The following is a 14,329-nucleotide window of genomic DNA, read 5'->3' on the forward strand; positions in this document are numbered from 1 at the left end:
AAAACAAAAAAACAAAAAAAAAGAAGAAGAAGAAGAAAAAAGAAGAATTATACTGTGGCCAAACAGACTGTGCTTGCACAAGAATGACTCTGGTTTGATCCCTAGAACTACATGCAGTCCTCTGAGCACAGAGCAAGGAGTAAATCCTGAGCACTACAAGCTGTGACCAAAAACAGAAACAAGGGGCTGGAGAGATAGCATAAAGGTAAGGCATTTGCCTTGCATGCAGACGGTCGGTGGTTCTTACCCTGGCATCCCATATAGTCCCCTGAGCCTGCCAGGAGTGAGTTCTGAGCATAGAGCCAGGAGTAACCCCTGAGCACTGCCAGGTGTGACCCAAAAACAACAACAACAAAAACAAAACAAAACAAAAGGGACAAAAGGAAAGAGCCCTGTCTCGAATACAGGCAGGGGATGGGAAGGGGGGCAGGGGTAATGTTACACTAGTGAAGGGGGGTTTCTGGTTATGACTGTAACCCAACTATGATCATGTTTCTTTTTTTTTTTTTTTTTTTTTGGTTTTTGGGCCACACCTATTTGACGCTCAGGGGTTACTCCTGGCTATGCGCTCAGAAATCGGCCCTGGCTTGGGGGGACCATATGGGATGCCGGGGGATCGAACCGCTGTCCGTCCTATGCTAGCGCTTGCAAGGCAGACACCTTACCTCTAGCACCACCTTCCCGGCCCCTGATCATGTTTCTTAAATAAAAAATATATTTAAAAAAGGGGGGGGCTGGCGAGGTGGCGCTAGAGGTAAGGTGTCTGCCTTGCAAGCGCTAGCCAAGGAAAGGACCACGGTTCGATTAACCAGGCGTCCCATATGGTCCCCTTAAGCCAGGGGCAATTTCTGAGTGCATAGCCAGGAATAACCCCTGAGCATAAAACGGATGTGGCCTGAAAAAAATAAAAAAGGAAAGAGCATGTATAATGGGTCCCAGGCATCTAAGAACAGAATCATTTATGACACTGTTTAACGGTGTCACCTTGGGGAATTCATCTCCTAGTCATACCTCTTTCTTCATCTAAAACCAGCTCTTACTCCTGAAATTTATTTGGAACCATAAATGGCCATGAATAGCTAAAGCAACCCTTAATAAAAAGAAGATGGGAAGCATAACTTTCTCCAACTTTAAATTGTATTACAAAGCAGTAGTCATTAAAACATCAAGGTACTGGAATAAAGACAGAACCTCAGATCAACTAACTAGATTTGAGTATTCAGAGAATGTTCCCAGACATACAATCAATTAATCTTTGATAAAAGAGCAAGACATGCAAAATGGAGTAAGGAAAGCCTCTTCAACAGTGGTTTTGGCACAACTGGCCAGCCATACACAAAAAAGCGAACTCGGATCTTCATCTAACACCTGCACAAAGGTCAAATCCCAATGTGTTGAATCAAATAATTAAAGATGGTGGTAACTCCACCCTGGATTTAGGTGTAGCTACCTGAGACCCACCCATTTCTGGGAGGGGTCTTGGGAACCAGATATTATGTGTGACCTTACCTGCAAGACCCCGCCCATTCCTGGGAGGGGTCTTGGAAAAGATAGATAAGCCTTTGAGCCAGGGGATTAGGGGTTTCTGCCCTGCTGGGCTCTCTGGCTTTTGGGTCTTTGGCTTTTTGGTCTTTGACCAGCATGGAGGTCAAAGGAAGATGGCTGGAAGGAGTTAAGATGCAGGGCTAGCGAAGAATGGCTGAATGCTTGAAAGGTTTTGAGAGAGGCCACACACATGTGGTGAATAGGGTATGAATAAAGCTGATGCTTCCTGATGCCTGCCTGTGAGTGAGTTCAATACCCGTTGCTCACCTAAACCCCAGACCCACCGGTTGATGGGGGATGAAGCCACCTGGCTGGGGCCTAAGGACAAAGGCCTCCATCCCTCTCCTTCACCATCCACCTCCATCCACCACCATCTTTAATTATTTGATTCAACACCAATGGATTAAAATACTTGATAAAGACCCGGAACTATAAGGTATATAGAAGAACACATAGGTAAAACACTCCATGGCATTGATACTAAAGGCATCTTCAAGGAGAAAACACTATTGCCAAACAAGTGGAAGCAAAGGTAAACAAATAGGACTATATTAAGCTGAGAAGCTTCTGCACCTAAAAGGAAACTGTGACTAGGACACAAAGCTAAGATAAGGGGCTAATATCTAAGATATACAAGGTACTGACAGAACTTAACAAGAAAAAAACATTTAACTCCATCAAAAAATGGGGAGAAGATATGAACAGACACTTCCTCAAAGAAGAAATACAAATAGCCAAAAGGCACATGAAAACATGCTCCACATCACTAATCATCAGGGAGATGCAAATCAAAACAACAGTGAGGTACCATCTCATGCCACAGAGACTGGCACACATCACAAAGAACAAGAATAATCAGTGCTGGTGGAGAAATGGAGAGAAAGGAACTCTCATTCACTGCTTATGGGAATGCCATCTAGTTCAGTCTTTATGTAAAACAATATGAAGATTCCTTCGAAAACTGAAAATTGAACTCCCATATGATTGAACAATACCATTCCTAGGGATCTACCCTAGAAACACAAAAACACAATACAAAAATGCCCTCTAGGGGCCAGAGTAATAGCACAGTGGTAGGACGTTTGCCTTGCACGCAGCTCAGCCAGGAAGGATCTGGTTTCGATCTCCAGTGTCCCATATGGTCCCCTGAGCCAGGAGAGATTTCTGAGAGCATTTCCAGGAGTAATCCCTGAGCGTCACTGGTGTGGCCCAAAAATAAATTTTTAAAAAAGCCCTCTATGGGACCGGAGTACTGGTGCAGCAGTAAAGCATTTGCCTTGCCCGCATCTGACCTAGGGTGGACTGCAGTTCAATCCCCCGGTGTCCCATATGGTCCCCCAAGCCAGGAGCAATTTCTGAGCTCATAGCCAGAAGTAACCCCTGAGCATCACTGGGTGTAGCTCATAAAAACAAAACAAACACATTTTTAAAAATTTAAAGTAAAAGGCCCTCTGCACACCTATGATCATTGCAGCACTATTTACAATAGCCAGAATATGGAATCAACCAAGATGCCCAACAACAGATGAGTGGCTAAAGAAACTGTGGTACATATGCACAATGGAATACTTGCAGCCATCAGGAAAAATGAAGTCATAAAATTTTCCTATACATGGATGAACATGGAAACTATTATGCTGAGAGAAATGAGTCAGAGGGATAGAGATAGGCACAGAATAGTCTCACTCATCTGTGGGATTTAAGAAAAATAAAAGACAGTATGGTAATAATACCCAGAGACAATAGAGATGAGGTTTAAAAGGACCAGCCCAGAATATGAAATTTACCACAAAGATTGGTGAGTACAGTTAGAGAAATAACTATACCAACAACTAATATGGCAATGAGAGTGAGTGAGAGAACTAGAATGACTGCCTTGAAGACAGGCAGGGGGTGGGAAAAGAGGAACATGTGGGGCATTAGAGACAGGAAGGCCGCACTGGTGAAGGGCAATGTACTTTTTATGACTGAAATCCAATGACAAACATGTTTGTAATCATGGTGCTTAAATAAAGATATTATTTAAAAAATTAAAAAATAGGGGCCCGGAGAGATAGCACAGCGGTGTTTGCCTTGCAAGCAGCCAATCCAGGACCAAAGGTGGTTGGTTCGAATCCCGGTGTCCCATATGGTCCCCCGTGCCTGCCAGGAGCTATTTCTGAGCAGACAGCCAGGAGTAACCCCTGAGCACCGCCGGGTGTGGCCCAAAAACCAAAAAAAAAAAAAAAAAAAAAAAAAAAAAAAATTAAAAAATAAAACCAGGGATGGGGCCGGGCGGTGGCGCTGGAGGTAAGGTGCCTGCCTTACCTGCGCTAGCCTAGGAGACGGACCGCGGTTCGATCCCCCGGCGTCCCATATGGTCCCCCAAGCCAGGAGCGACTTCTGAGCGCATAGCCAGGAGTAACCCCTGAGCGTCACCGGGTGTGGCCCAAAAACCAAAAAAAAAAAAAAAAAAAAATAAAACCAGGGACCGGAGAGATAGCATGGAGGTAAGGTGTTTGCCTTTCATGCAGAAGGTCATCGGTTCGAATCCCGGCGTCCCATATGGTCCCCCGTGCCTGCCAGGAGCCATTTCTGAGCATGGAGCCAGGAGTAACCCCTGAGCACTGCCGGGTGTGACCCCCCCCCCAAAAAAAAAAAAACACACACAAAAAAAAATAAAACCAGCTTTTCTTCTACTCTAAATTCTGAAAGCCTCAACAGGAACCATCACAATTAGAGGTTATAATTGGCATGGATTATTAAATTTTAAAATAACTTTTAAACTTATAAAATTTAAAAGCGACAAACCTGCTTTATTATTGTAACTCTGAAACAAAACCACTTCCTGCCTTGAAAAGACTATTTTTATAACCTCAGGGTTAAGAGGCATCTCTTCCACAATTCCCAGCTCCTGGGAGTACTATGTGAATTATGAAAGCATGAAATGAAAGCTGAAAGGAAGTCCTCTTCATAAGCCTCTGGTTCTAAATTCTGGAAGAACTACAAACTCACAGATCAGGCCAATGGAGAAGGGGTTAGATACTCTTTAATAGGTTATCTTTCCGTAAACATTCTTGCTTCTTCTTTCTTCTTAGTTTCTCTTTCTTCTTCTTTTTTTTTTTTTTGTTCTGACCAAAACATTTAATTAACAACAACAACAAAAGAAGCAAATAGACAACAGCTGAGAGAATTTGGAGCGGGTGATAGGCTCAAAGGGGGCCGGACCATCATCCTACAACATCAGGACTCTGGCAGAGCCACCCTTGTTGCCTGAACCTGGCCCGTCAGGGGCCACAGGTGCCGAGGGCTTCTCATCCTCGCCAAGAAGCCTGATGTAAAAATATGGAACGCTTCACGAATTTGCGTGTCATCCTTGCGCAGGGGCCATACTAATCTTCTCTGTATCGTTCCACTTTTAGTATATGTGCTGCCGAAGCGAGCACTTCTTAGTTTCTCTTGAGAAAAATATTTTCAATCTCCAGGAAGTATGATTTTCCTGGAGCTTTTATAGTTTTCCTTGCTATGATTTCACTAATGCTCTGTTTCATCCGTGGGAGAGTAAGAGCCAATTGAAGTAAAAAGACCTTAGGGTTAGAGAGGTACAGTGGGTAAGACACTTACTTGCCCTGCATACAGCTGACCTGAGTTTTATTCCTGGCCACCACATGTTGTCCTCTGAGCCCCACTAGGAGTAATCCCTGATAAGAGCCAAGAGTAAGCCTAAGAGGAGGCCAGTTCTGACTCCCAAACAAACAAACAAACAAAAAAGGGTTTGGAGAGGAGACCTTAAAAAGGAAACTGGTATTATGAGATGAGGATTTCTCCTAATTAGAGCTCAGGATGTTAACCCTGGTGGTGCTTAAAGGAACTCCTGTGGCATTGGGGGTAAAACTAGGGTCTCCTGAATGTAAAGCCAGCCCCTACTTCTCTGAGCCATGTCTCCAGTCATGAACAAAGTTTTCTTAAAGAGACAGTTTAAATGCTGTGTTCTCAGATATGCATTCTAGCTCAGTCAGTGCTGGGTCATACAGATCAGAGGCATGGGACAGGGTTCATCTAGATCTCAGCACCTTTATGGAGGAACAGATCAGTCAACAGTCCTGAGTCTCGGTTAGTTTCCAATCCTGGGAGCTGCACTGACCTCTAAGCCTAATTCTGCCACTCACTCATCCATAACTGAATGCTTCACTTCTCAGCTCAATGTCCCAGCTATGGAATAAGAGCATTCAACATCCTTTAAAGTTTTAACATTCCAGTATCATTCCAGAGTACTTTAAACAAGTGTCTAGTCTACCGTCACTGCCTTAGTTACTTGAAGTGTTGCTGTTTAAGTACCGTATTTTCTGGCGTATAAGATGACTTTTGAAACAAAAAAAAAGTCAACCGAAAATCAGGGGTCGTCTTATACGCCAAGTATATCCCAGAAAATGTTTCAATATGCCGCTAAACGAAAATTGTCTGAATATTGCCACAAAACGAATTTTCCAACTCGATCCTGCACCAATCACTGCAAGGCTGCTCGGACCGCCTCTCTAACTCAGTCAATCCAAGCAGGCTTTTTATGCATGCAAATTAGACAATGTTCTGGACCCGAATCTACACTGTCAAAAGCCTGCTCAGATTGGCCAGAGTCAGGGAGGAAATCTATAACAGTATAACCTTTGAACCTTTGCTTGTTGTGATTGCCTCACTGTGGTACATGAGCACAGCAACACATGCAACACATGCAGCACATGCAGCACAGGAACGTTCTGTCTGATACAGCGAATATAGGCCTAAACCTATGCTTTAACTGCAAAATTAGGGGGTCGTCTTATACGCCGGCAAATACGGTAATTGAAAACTAAGTCTGTTATTTAAGAGCCTAATTTTTCCCATAGATACAGGTAATTTGTATTTTTGTCTATTAAATGTATATATTTGCTCTAGTTTTTAAACTGAGCTTGCTACAGATAAAAAAGATTTTCGTAACATTTTACTTTGCAAAAACCAAAAAAAAAAAAAAAAAACAAAAAAAACAAAAGGGGCCGGGCGGTGGCGCTGGAGGTAAGGTGCCTGCCTTGCCTGCGCTAGCCTAGGACGGACCGCGGTTCGATCCCCCGGCGTCCCATATGGTCCCCCAAGAAGCCAGGAGCAACTTCTGAGCGCATAGCCAGGAGTAACCCCTGAGCGTCACAGGGTGTGGCCCAAAAACCAAAAAAAAAAAAAAAAAAAAAAAAAACATTTTACTTTGACAATAGAAATTTAGAAAATATTTTAACTTTGTGTATGTGCCAGAGATCAAACCCAGGGCCTCTCCTATGTATGACGTCTTTTCCACTGAGCTGCCAACCTCAGCCAAAAAATAGCTCAACTTCTAAAGCATTTTCCTTAACACAGCTCAACTCATTCTAGATCATCACTGCTGCTACATTCTGGAAGAAATCTGTATTCATTTCATGTATTCCACTGCTAAGCAGTAAAGAAAACTCTTAATTAGGTGTTAAGATATCCAGGCTAAATTTTCAAATGTCTTATCCAGAAGTCACTAGTTATAAATCCCTATTTTTGCCAATTCTATCTCCTAAGCAAAGTTCTATTTTATTATAGTATTTTCCATGAAACCCTAATTTCAAATGGTACTCCTTCAGAAAGAATTCCAGGGGTTAGGAATATGGCTAAGCAGTAGAATCTATGCCTTGCATAATAAGACCCTGGGTTCGATCCCCATGACTACCCAAAATAGGGGAAAAAATCCATAACAAATGTTAGCTAAGTCAGGAAGATGCCTTCTACAGCCCGATTGCAATTACCTTTTTTTTTTTTTTTTTTTTTGGTTTTTGGGCCACACCCGGTGACGCTCAGGGGTTACTCCTGGCTATGCGCTCAGAAGTCGCTCCTGGCTTGGGGGACCATATGGGACGCCGGGGGATCGAACCGCGGTCCGTCTCCTAGGCTAGCGCAGGTAAGGCAGGCACCTTACCTCCAGCGCCACCGCCCGGCCCCTGCAATTACCTTTTGATGAGAAAAAAAAATCACAGAAAACCCTATTTAAAATTGAAAATAGGGCTGGAGCGATAGCACAGCAGTAAGGCATTTGCTTTGCACGTGCTGACCTAGGACGGACCCGGGTTCGATTCCCAGGATCCCATATGGTCCCCTGAGCTTGCCAGGAATGATTTCTAAGCACAGAGCCAGGGGTAAAACCTGAACGACACTGCGTGTGGCCAAAACACAAACAAAAATTAAAATTTATAACAATAAGAAAGATAACATTGTACCCAGTACTGAACATGGAGAGGGTTGGGAAAGGAGATAAAGTGTAGTTTTTGACTGTTGTCAAAAACATCTTCATTGGGGCGGAGTGGTGATGCAGAGCATAAGGTGTCTGCCTTGTGCTTGCTAGCCTAGGATGAACCTCGGTACGATTCCCCGGTGTCCCATATGGTCTCCCAAGCCAGGAGCAATTTCTGAGCACATAGCCAGGAGTAACCCCTGAGAGTCACTGGGTGTGACCCAAAAACCAAAAAAAAAAAAAAAAAAAAAACAAAACCAAAACAAAACAAAACAAAAAAATCCACATCTTCATTCCGTCTTCTCATGCATAGCATAGTATGTGGTTTATTAAAACATACACAAAAATACTGAAAATAGGATCAGAGACGTAGTACAGGGCATATGCCCAACCTAAGTTTGTTCACCAGCACCACCAGGAGTGATCTTTGAACATGAAGTCAGGAATAAGTCCTAAGCAAAGTCAGGCCTGACCCCAAATCAAAACAAAATTATTAATATATAACATGTATATTATTTATATTTACATATAAATATATTTTTCTAAGGCTTTCTGTGCACTCATTTAATTGCATTCAGTCTCACATATTTTAATTGAGAAACTTCAATTTTCTTTCAATGACTCAGGGTCATAATTTAAACACTAATTATTCTTTGTGTTCCTGCAGAAAGTAAGGTGCCAGGCTCCTCTTCTTTGCCCTGCATGATCCCTGACTTGTGATATATATTGTCCATGCCTGTGTCCCCACCAAACAATAAGACAGAGAAATGGAATGATACGATTTCTGTCTATTTTCCCAAGGCCACACATAGACTAGAATAAAAATGGGTGCAAATTTATATTGTTCTTAAAATCTTTTCTTATTAGAAAACAAAGATTAGGCCAGGTATGGGAGTGTGTCATTGGACTGTGCCCTTGAGGTCTCCAGTAGCTCCTTTATTCATGCCCACAGAGCTTTTAGTGGATTCAACTGCATGGACACTGAGGCTGTCCATGGCAACCTGTGAGACCAGTGCCCCTTCGTGGACCTTGCAGCCAGCAGATGTACCACCCGAAGGGCTGGAAATTATAAGGCTGCTGGAAACTGTTATTTCACTTAATCACCAGCTTTTGTTTGCATATGGAGATCTGTGAAGACGTAAGGTGTTAAAGTCAAGCTAAAATACTGACAAATGCCCTGTGATCCCTACACCTGAGCAGGATCTTAAGAAAGTCGGCTGTGTGTGACTTTCTTCCCATCCAGGTCAGCTTCATCTAAGTGGGGTGGAGTGTCTAAGATAGCATCTTCTTCCCAGAGGAATCAAGACCAAGCCCTTTGTTCTCTCCTGGACTGTTTTGTTTTTCGAAACAATACTGCTTTGATTTCTCCAACAGGAGCTAATACTTCAATTTCCTTCACTGGAAAAAAAGTGGAGACTCCATTTCCTGCCTTAGCAAACTGCAAGATTGTCCTGATCTGCCTGTAAGTGCATGTGGAGTCTGAGTGCAGAAACACTCCTCACTTCTTTCTCTTTTCCAGCTGGCTGGTTAAAGCAGCACCTTTAGGCTGCAGAAATGGAAGAAAGGAGAGCCAAGTTTCTGGCCACAGCTATGCACAAAGGACAAAAGTTGAGCATATTGGAGTGGATGCTAAAATCTCGCAACAGAATCTGCAATCCCCTTATCTGTCTATATACAATCTTCTGGCTTTGTATTTGTAATTCAGTATGTCCCTTTTTTTTTTTTTTTTTTGGTGTTTTTGGGCCACACCCAGCGGTGCTCAGAGGTTATTTCTGACTCTGCTCAAAAATCACTCCGGGGAGGCTCCAGGGACCATATGGGAAACTGGGGATCGAATCAGGGTTGGTCCTGGGTCAGTCATGTGCGAGACAAACGCCCTACCAATGAGCTATCAATCTGGCCCCTGTCCTTCATTTTCAAAGTCCACCAAAATCACAGAACTCACATTTCCAACTTCTGAACGAGAATATTCGGCAACTTCCTGCTTGTATCTCACATTGCAAACAGCTGATGTTGCTCAGATCTTGCTGGGGTCTCAAACTTGCGGCCCGTGGGCCGTTTGCGTCCTCCATACAACATTTTGTGGCCATGCCCTACCCTAGAGGAATCTTGTTTTGTTTTGTTTGTTGTTTGGGTCACACCCCCCAATGTTCAAGGCTTACTACTGACTTTGCACTCAAGGATCACCCCGACTTTGCCTCCTGCGGCTCTCAGGTATTGAGTTTGAGACCCCTGTTAGAGTTTTGAAGTTCTCTGCTGTCACATGAGCAGGCACTGTTAGTGGCAGTTGTGCTGTGGCCAATGTCTTTTGGTCATTGTGGTAGGAGCTGCAAGTGCCCTACACTTATTATGCCCCTAGGAAGGGGTTGAGAATGAGGAGACACATTGGCCTATGAAGAGAGTTTTCTTCAACAGTACAAGGAGGGGAACTGTGCAGTAGTTGACAAGTAGAAGGCTATGGAGGATAAAATTGCTTCCAAGAGAGAAACTGGGACATACCATCACTGTGGCAGGAGGCACAAGAGCAACCCTTAGCCATCAAGAGCACCTGAATGAGGCTGTTTATTAGGGTTAATCAAAATGTAATGGCTAACAAATCACCTATGAATTCTGATCCAGTAGGTCTGAAGGAAGGTCGTTTGTTTTTCCAACAAGATCCTTGATGATACTCTCCTAAGGCTACATTTGAAGTAATTATCATTAACAAAATATGCCATGCTGGAGAAACACCCAATTTTATTACCCACGGGTAAAAAAGACCTGGCTTGATAAATTCATCAGTTAGGAATAATGTTTGCTTTTTGTTTTGTTTATTTGTTTGTTTTTGGACCACACTTGACAGCACTCAGGGGTTACTCCTGGCTCTGAGCTCAGAAATCACTCCTGAAAGGTTCAGGGACCATATGGATGCCTGGCATAGAACTTGAGTTCACCCCAGGTCGACCGTGTGCAAGGCAAATGCCATATCACTGTGCTATCACTCCAGCCCCTAGGAATAGTGTTGAGATGTGGAGAGTAGGACGGGGAGAGTCAGTGAAGGCACAGGGAAAAAGAAAATATGCACAAATTACTTAGAAGAGGGGAGGTCAGTAAGCCTATTGGGGAAGAAGTAAATGTGGGTGTCCTGGCAGAAGGATAAGTGGTGGGAAAGTGCTAGTGATGCAGGACCAGAACAGACATTGCCTGTGACAGTCCTTCGATGAGGCAAGTTAGTAGGGGTGAGGGCATTGGGACACAATTTTGCTTCCTTCAGAGCAAGGTTGCAGATGTATTCAGAAAAGCGGCTGAGAGGCAAAAATGTTGGCTGTTTATTAAAATAGATTGTGGGAGGGGCTGGAGAGATAGCATGGAGGTAGGACATTTGCCTTGCATGCAGAAGATCGGTCGTTCAAATTAAGGCATCTCATAAGGTTCCTTGAGCCTGCCAGAGGCGATTTCTGAGCCTAGAGCCAGGAGTAACACCTGAGCACTGCAGGGTGTGACCCCCCCCCCAAAAAAAAAGACTGTGGGACTCAGAAAGTGGAGGGACAATCTGAAAGCAGGGGGTGGAGAAACGAGGACAAATCAGAAGATAGATGGAGAAGTGTTGGGGTGCTGGTTGGGATGGATGATAAAGGGCTCTGGTGAGCTAAGGTGGGAGTGAGGCATGATGTTAAGAGGTAATTAGTTCAGGTTGCAAAGGGAGACACTGGGGTCCACTTTCTCTACAACTCTGGTGATGCAAAATCCTTTGGGCTATAGATGGGTAGACGGGAAAGAGATTAATAATTAAAAAATACGGGCCGGCGAGGTGGCGCTAGAGGCAAGGTGTCTGCCTTGCAAGTGGTAGCCAAGGAAGGACCGCGGTTCGATCCCCTGGTGTACCATATGGTCCCCCTAAGCCAGGGGCAATTTCTGAGCGCTTAGCCAGGAAGTAACCCCTGAGCATCAAATGGGTGTGCCCCCCCCAAAAAAAAACCAAAAAAAAAAAAAAAAGAATTACAAAATGGGGGGGGGGCAGGGAGATGGCTCAAAGAGCTTTATATCTTGGATCATGCAGATTTTATTCCTGTACATATGATCCCTCAAGTGACCAGTAATTACCAAGCTGGGAGTAGCTCCTGAGCACTGCTGGGTGTGAACTAAAAACCAATAAAATAAAAGAACTGCTGGAGTAATGTCACTTCTGGCACAGGACCAAGATGCCCCTTCCCTAGGGGATATCAGTCTGGGATTTGGGGGGTGTAAATTATGATTATCTCTGGTGCTAGGCTGCAGGTGGATAAATAAAGAGGCGTCCACATGACCCTGGTGATTTTATAGTCACTGGTCAGCATTTTGAAACATAAGGTAGTTTTTTTTTGTTTTTTTGTTTTTTTTTGTGCCACACCAGGAGGCACTCAAGGGTTACTCCTGACTGCTCAGAAATTACTCCTTGCAGGCTGGGGGAACATATGGGATGCTGAGGATCAAACCCTAGGTCAGCTGTGTGCAAGGCAAATACCCTACCCACTGTGCTATCGCTCTAGGCCGTCATCATGTTTAGTTCCAAATCTTCTATATGCCTGGGGCTAGAAAAATTGACACATAGAACACTTGCCTTGCAAGCAGCTGATCCAGAGCCAATCCCTAGCACCCCATATAGTTCCCTGAGCTTTCCAGAAGTGAACCCTGAGTGGGGTGCTAGGCATAAGCCCTGAGCACAGTCGATGTGCCCCCTTCCCTCCACAAGCTATATATTGTATATTTCTCGGTATAAGGTGGCTCAGGCTCAGTTCCCAGCACCACAGCTCCTAAGCACCACCAAGCACCTCTCCCTCAAAGTAGCCTTTTCTCCACTCACATACTATAAAGTAATATTCAAATCGATCACAAATACTTTTTTCTTGAGGTTTGGGGGCCATGCCCCTTATAGCTTGGGTGACCATGAGTTGTCTGGAGATTGGAACTTAAGTTCAAACTACCTTTGGTCCTGGGTTGGCCGCTTGCAAGGCGCCCTACTGCTATGCTCTCTCTCCGGCCCTTCTTTAATGAATTTTTAAATGAATCCTTCAGATCCAGCCAGTAACTTTAGTTGTTTGTAGAATAGTCTAGTTTTTAATACTAAGGTCATCAGGGACCTCCACAGACTTCGGTACACAGTATGGTTGGTACCTTGATAGGTTTGTGTCCACTTCAACAGCACATTGCAGTGCAGGGAGGGATTAGGTGCAATCTCTAGGTCAGAGTCAAAGACAGACCTCCCTTTCTGAGGGGCAATGGATTGGATACTTGTGTGGGTATCTACAGTATATGGAAATCTACATTTCTATCTTTGAAAATGAGCTTAGATTTGACCTTCCGTAACAGAAAATATGTGAGCTTATTATACAAGCTCTTCATCCTAGCATTTCCATCTATGAACTGTATAACTGGGTGGTGTCTTCCATCTCACATAGCCCCATTGCCTGCCAAATTGCGAGTAAAGACACATGCCTTCCACTGCTGTGCAGTAACCAAGTCTACTGAAGGACAGTATGGGCTTCAGACACCAAAGTGCTGCCTTTTCCTTTGGGAATGAGGATTGGGGGTCATACCTGGTAATGCTCAGAGGATCACTCCCTACTATGCTCCGGGAACCATGTAGTGCAAGTGACTTAACTCCTTTAGTTTCTCAGCTCACTTTTTTTAGGAGGGGGGGCACACCCGGCGGTGCTCAGGTGTTACTCTTGGCTGTCTGCTCAGAAATAGCTCCCAGCAGGCACGGGGGACGATATGGGACACCGGGATTCGAACAAACCACCTCTGATCCTGGATTGGCTGCATTCAAGGCAAACGCCGCTGTGCTATCTCTCCGGGCCCACAACTTTTGTTTTTAAATAACATTTTGTGCTGTCCTTTATTGAAAGTTTGACAAATAATTTTTTTTTTACTTTGTCTTTTATCCAAGAGATTATCAAGCAACACCAAAAATATTTTCCTTCAGTTTCCGGAGTTTTCTTTCCTGCAGATATGGACTATTAAGTCAAGGCAACTTAAGGCAACTTGCTTCTGTCCCTAATTGCTATTTAAAAATGCTGTATTCCTCAGATTTCAGGATCCACAAAATGATCAAGTGACCAGACACATGCTTTAGAAAGGTTACCCTGACCCAACTTACAAAATCTTCTGGTTATAATTAACTTTCTCTTTTGATGTCTCCTTTTCAATTTTCAGGGCTAGTGAGAATCTCTTGTAAATGGTCTTCAAAGAATTCTCAATAACATTCTCATTAACTTAACTCCCATTCAAACCTTTGCTGACTTTTTGGGAAATAAAACATGGGTCTTTTACTTTGTTGCTGCTGCATGATTAAGGGCTCATTGGGAGTGGTAAACTTTGACAGTAAGTTTCTGTGTGGCTTTCATACTTCAAGTCCTTACATACAATTGGGAGGACACTGATAAGGGCTGAAAGGTTGTTTGGGCCGTTTAAGCTGGAGCAATCATGTCACCAAGTACCTTAAACTGGGAGGTGAGAAACAGATTTAGAAGTCCGAGCTATAGAGGATAGAGCAATTGCTTTGCTGAT

At 43.8% G+C, this 14,329-nt stretch overlaps 1 non-coding gene across 1 annotated transcript; it reads right to left on the minus strand.

The window, feature by feature from the left end:
* Positions 1-4,863: 4,863 nt before the first annotated feature.
* On the minus strand, positions 4,864-4,970 carry LOC126019676 (U6 spliceosomal RNA). Its single transcript, XR_007499306.1, has one exon. It is a non-coding gene; the product is annotated as a U6 spliceosomal RNA (small nuclear RNA).
* Between the last annotated feature and the right edge of the window lie 9,359 nt (positions 4,971-14,329).

This window comes from Suncus etruscus, chromosome 9 (assembly GCF_024139225.1).
Source record: "Suncus etruscus isolate mSunEtr1 chromosome 9, mSunEtr1.pri.cur, whole genome shotgun sequence".
NCBI classification, from domain to species: domain Eukaryota; kingdom Metazoa; phylum Chordata; class Mammalia; order Eulipotyphla; family Soricidae; genus Suncus; species Suncus etruscus.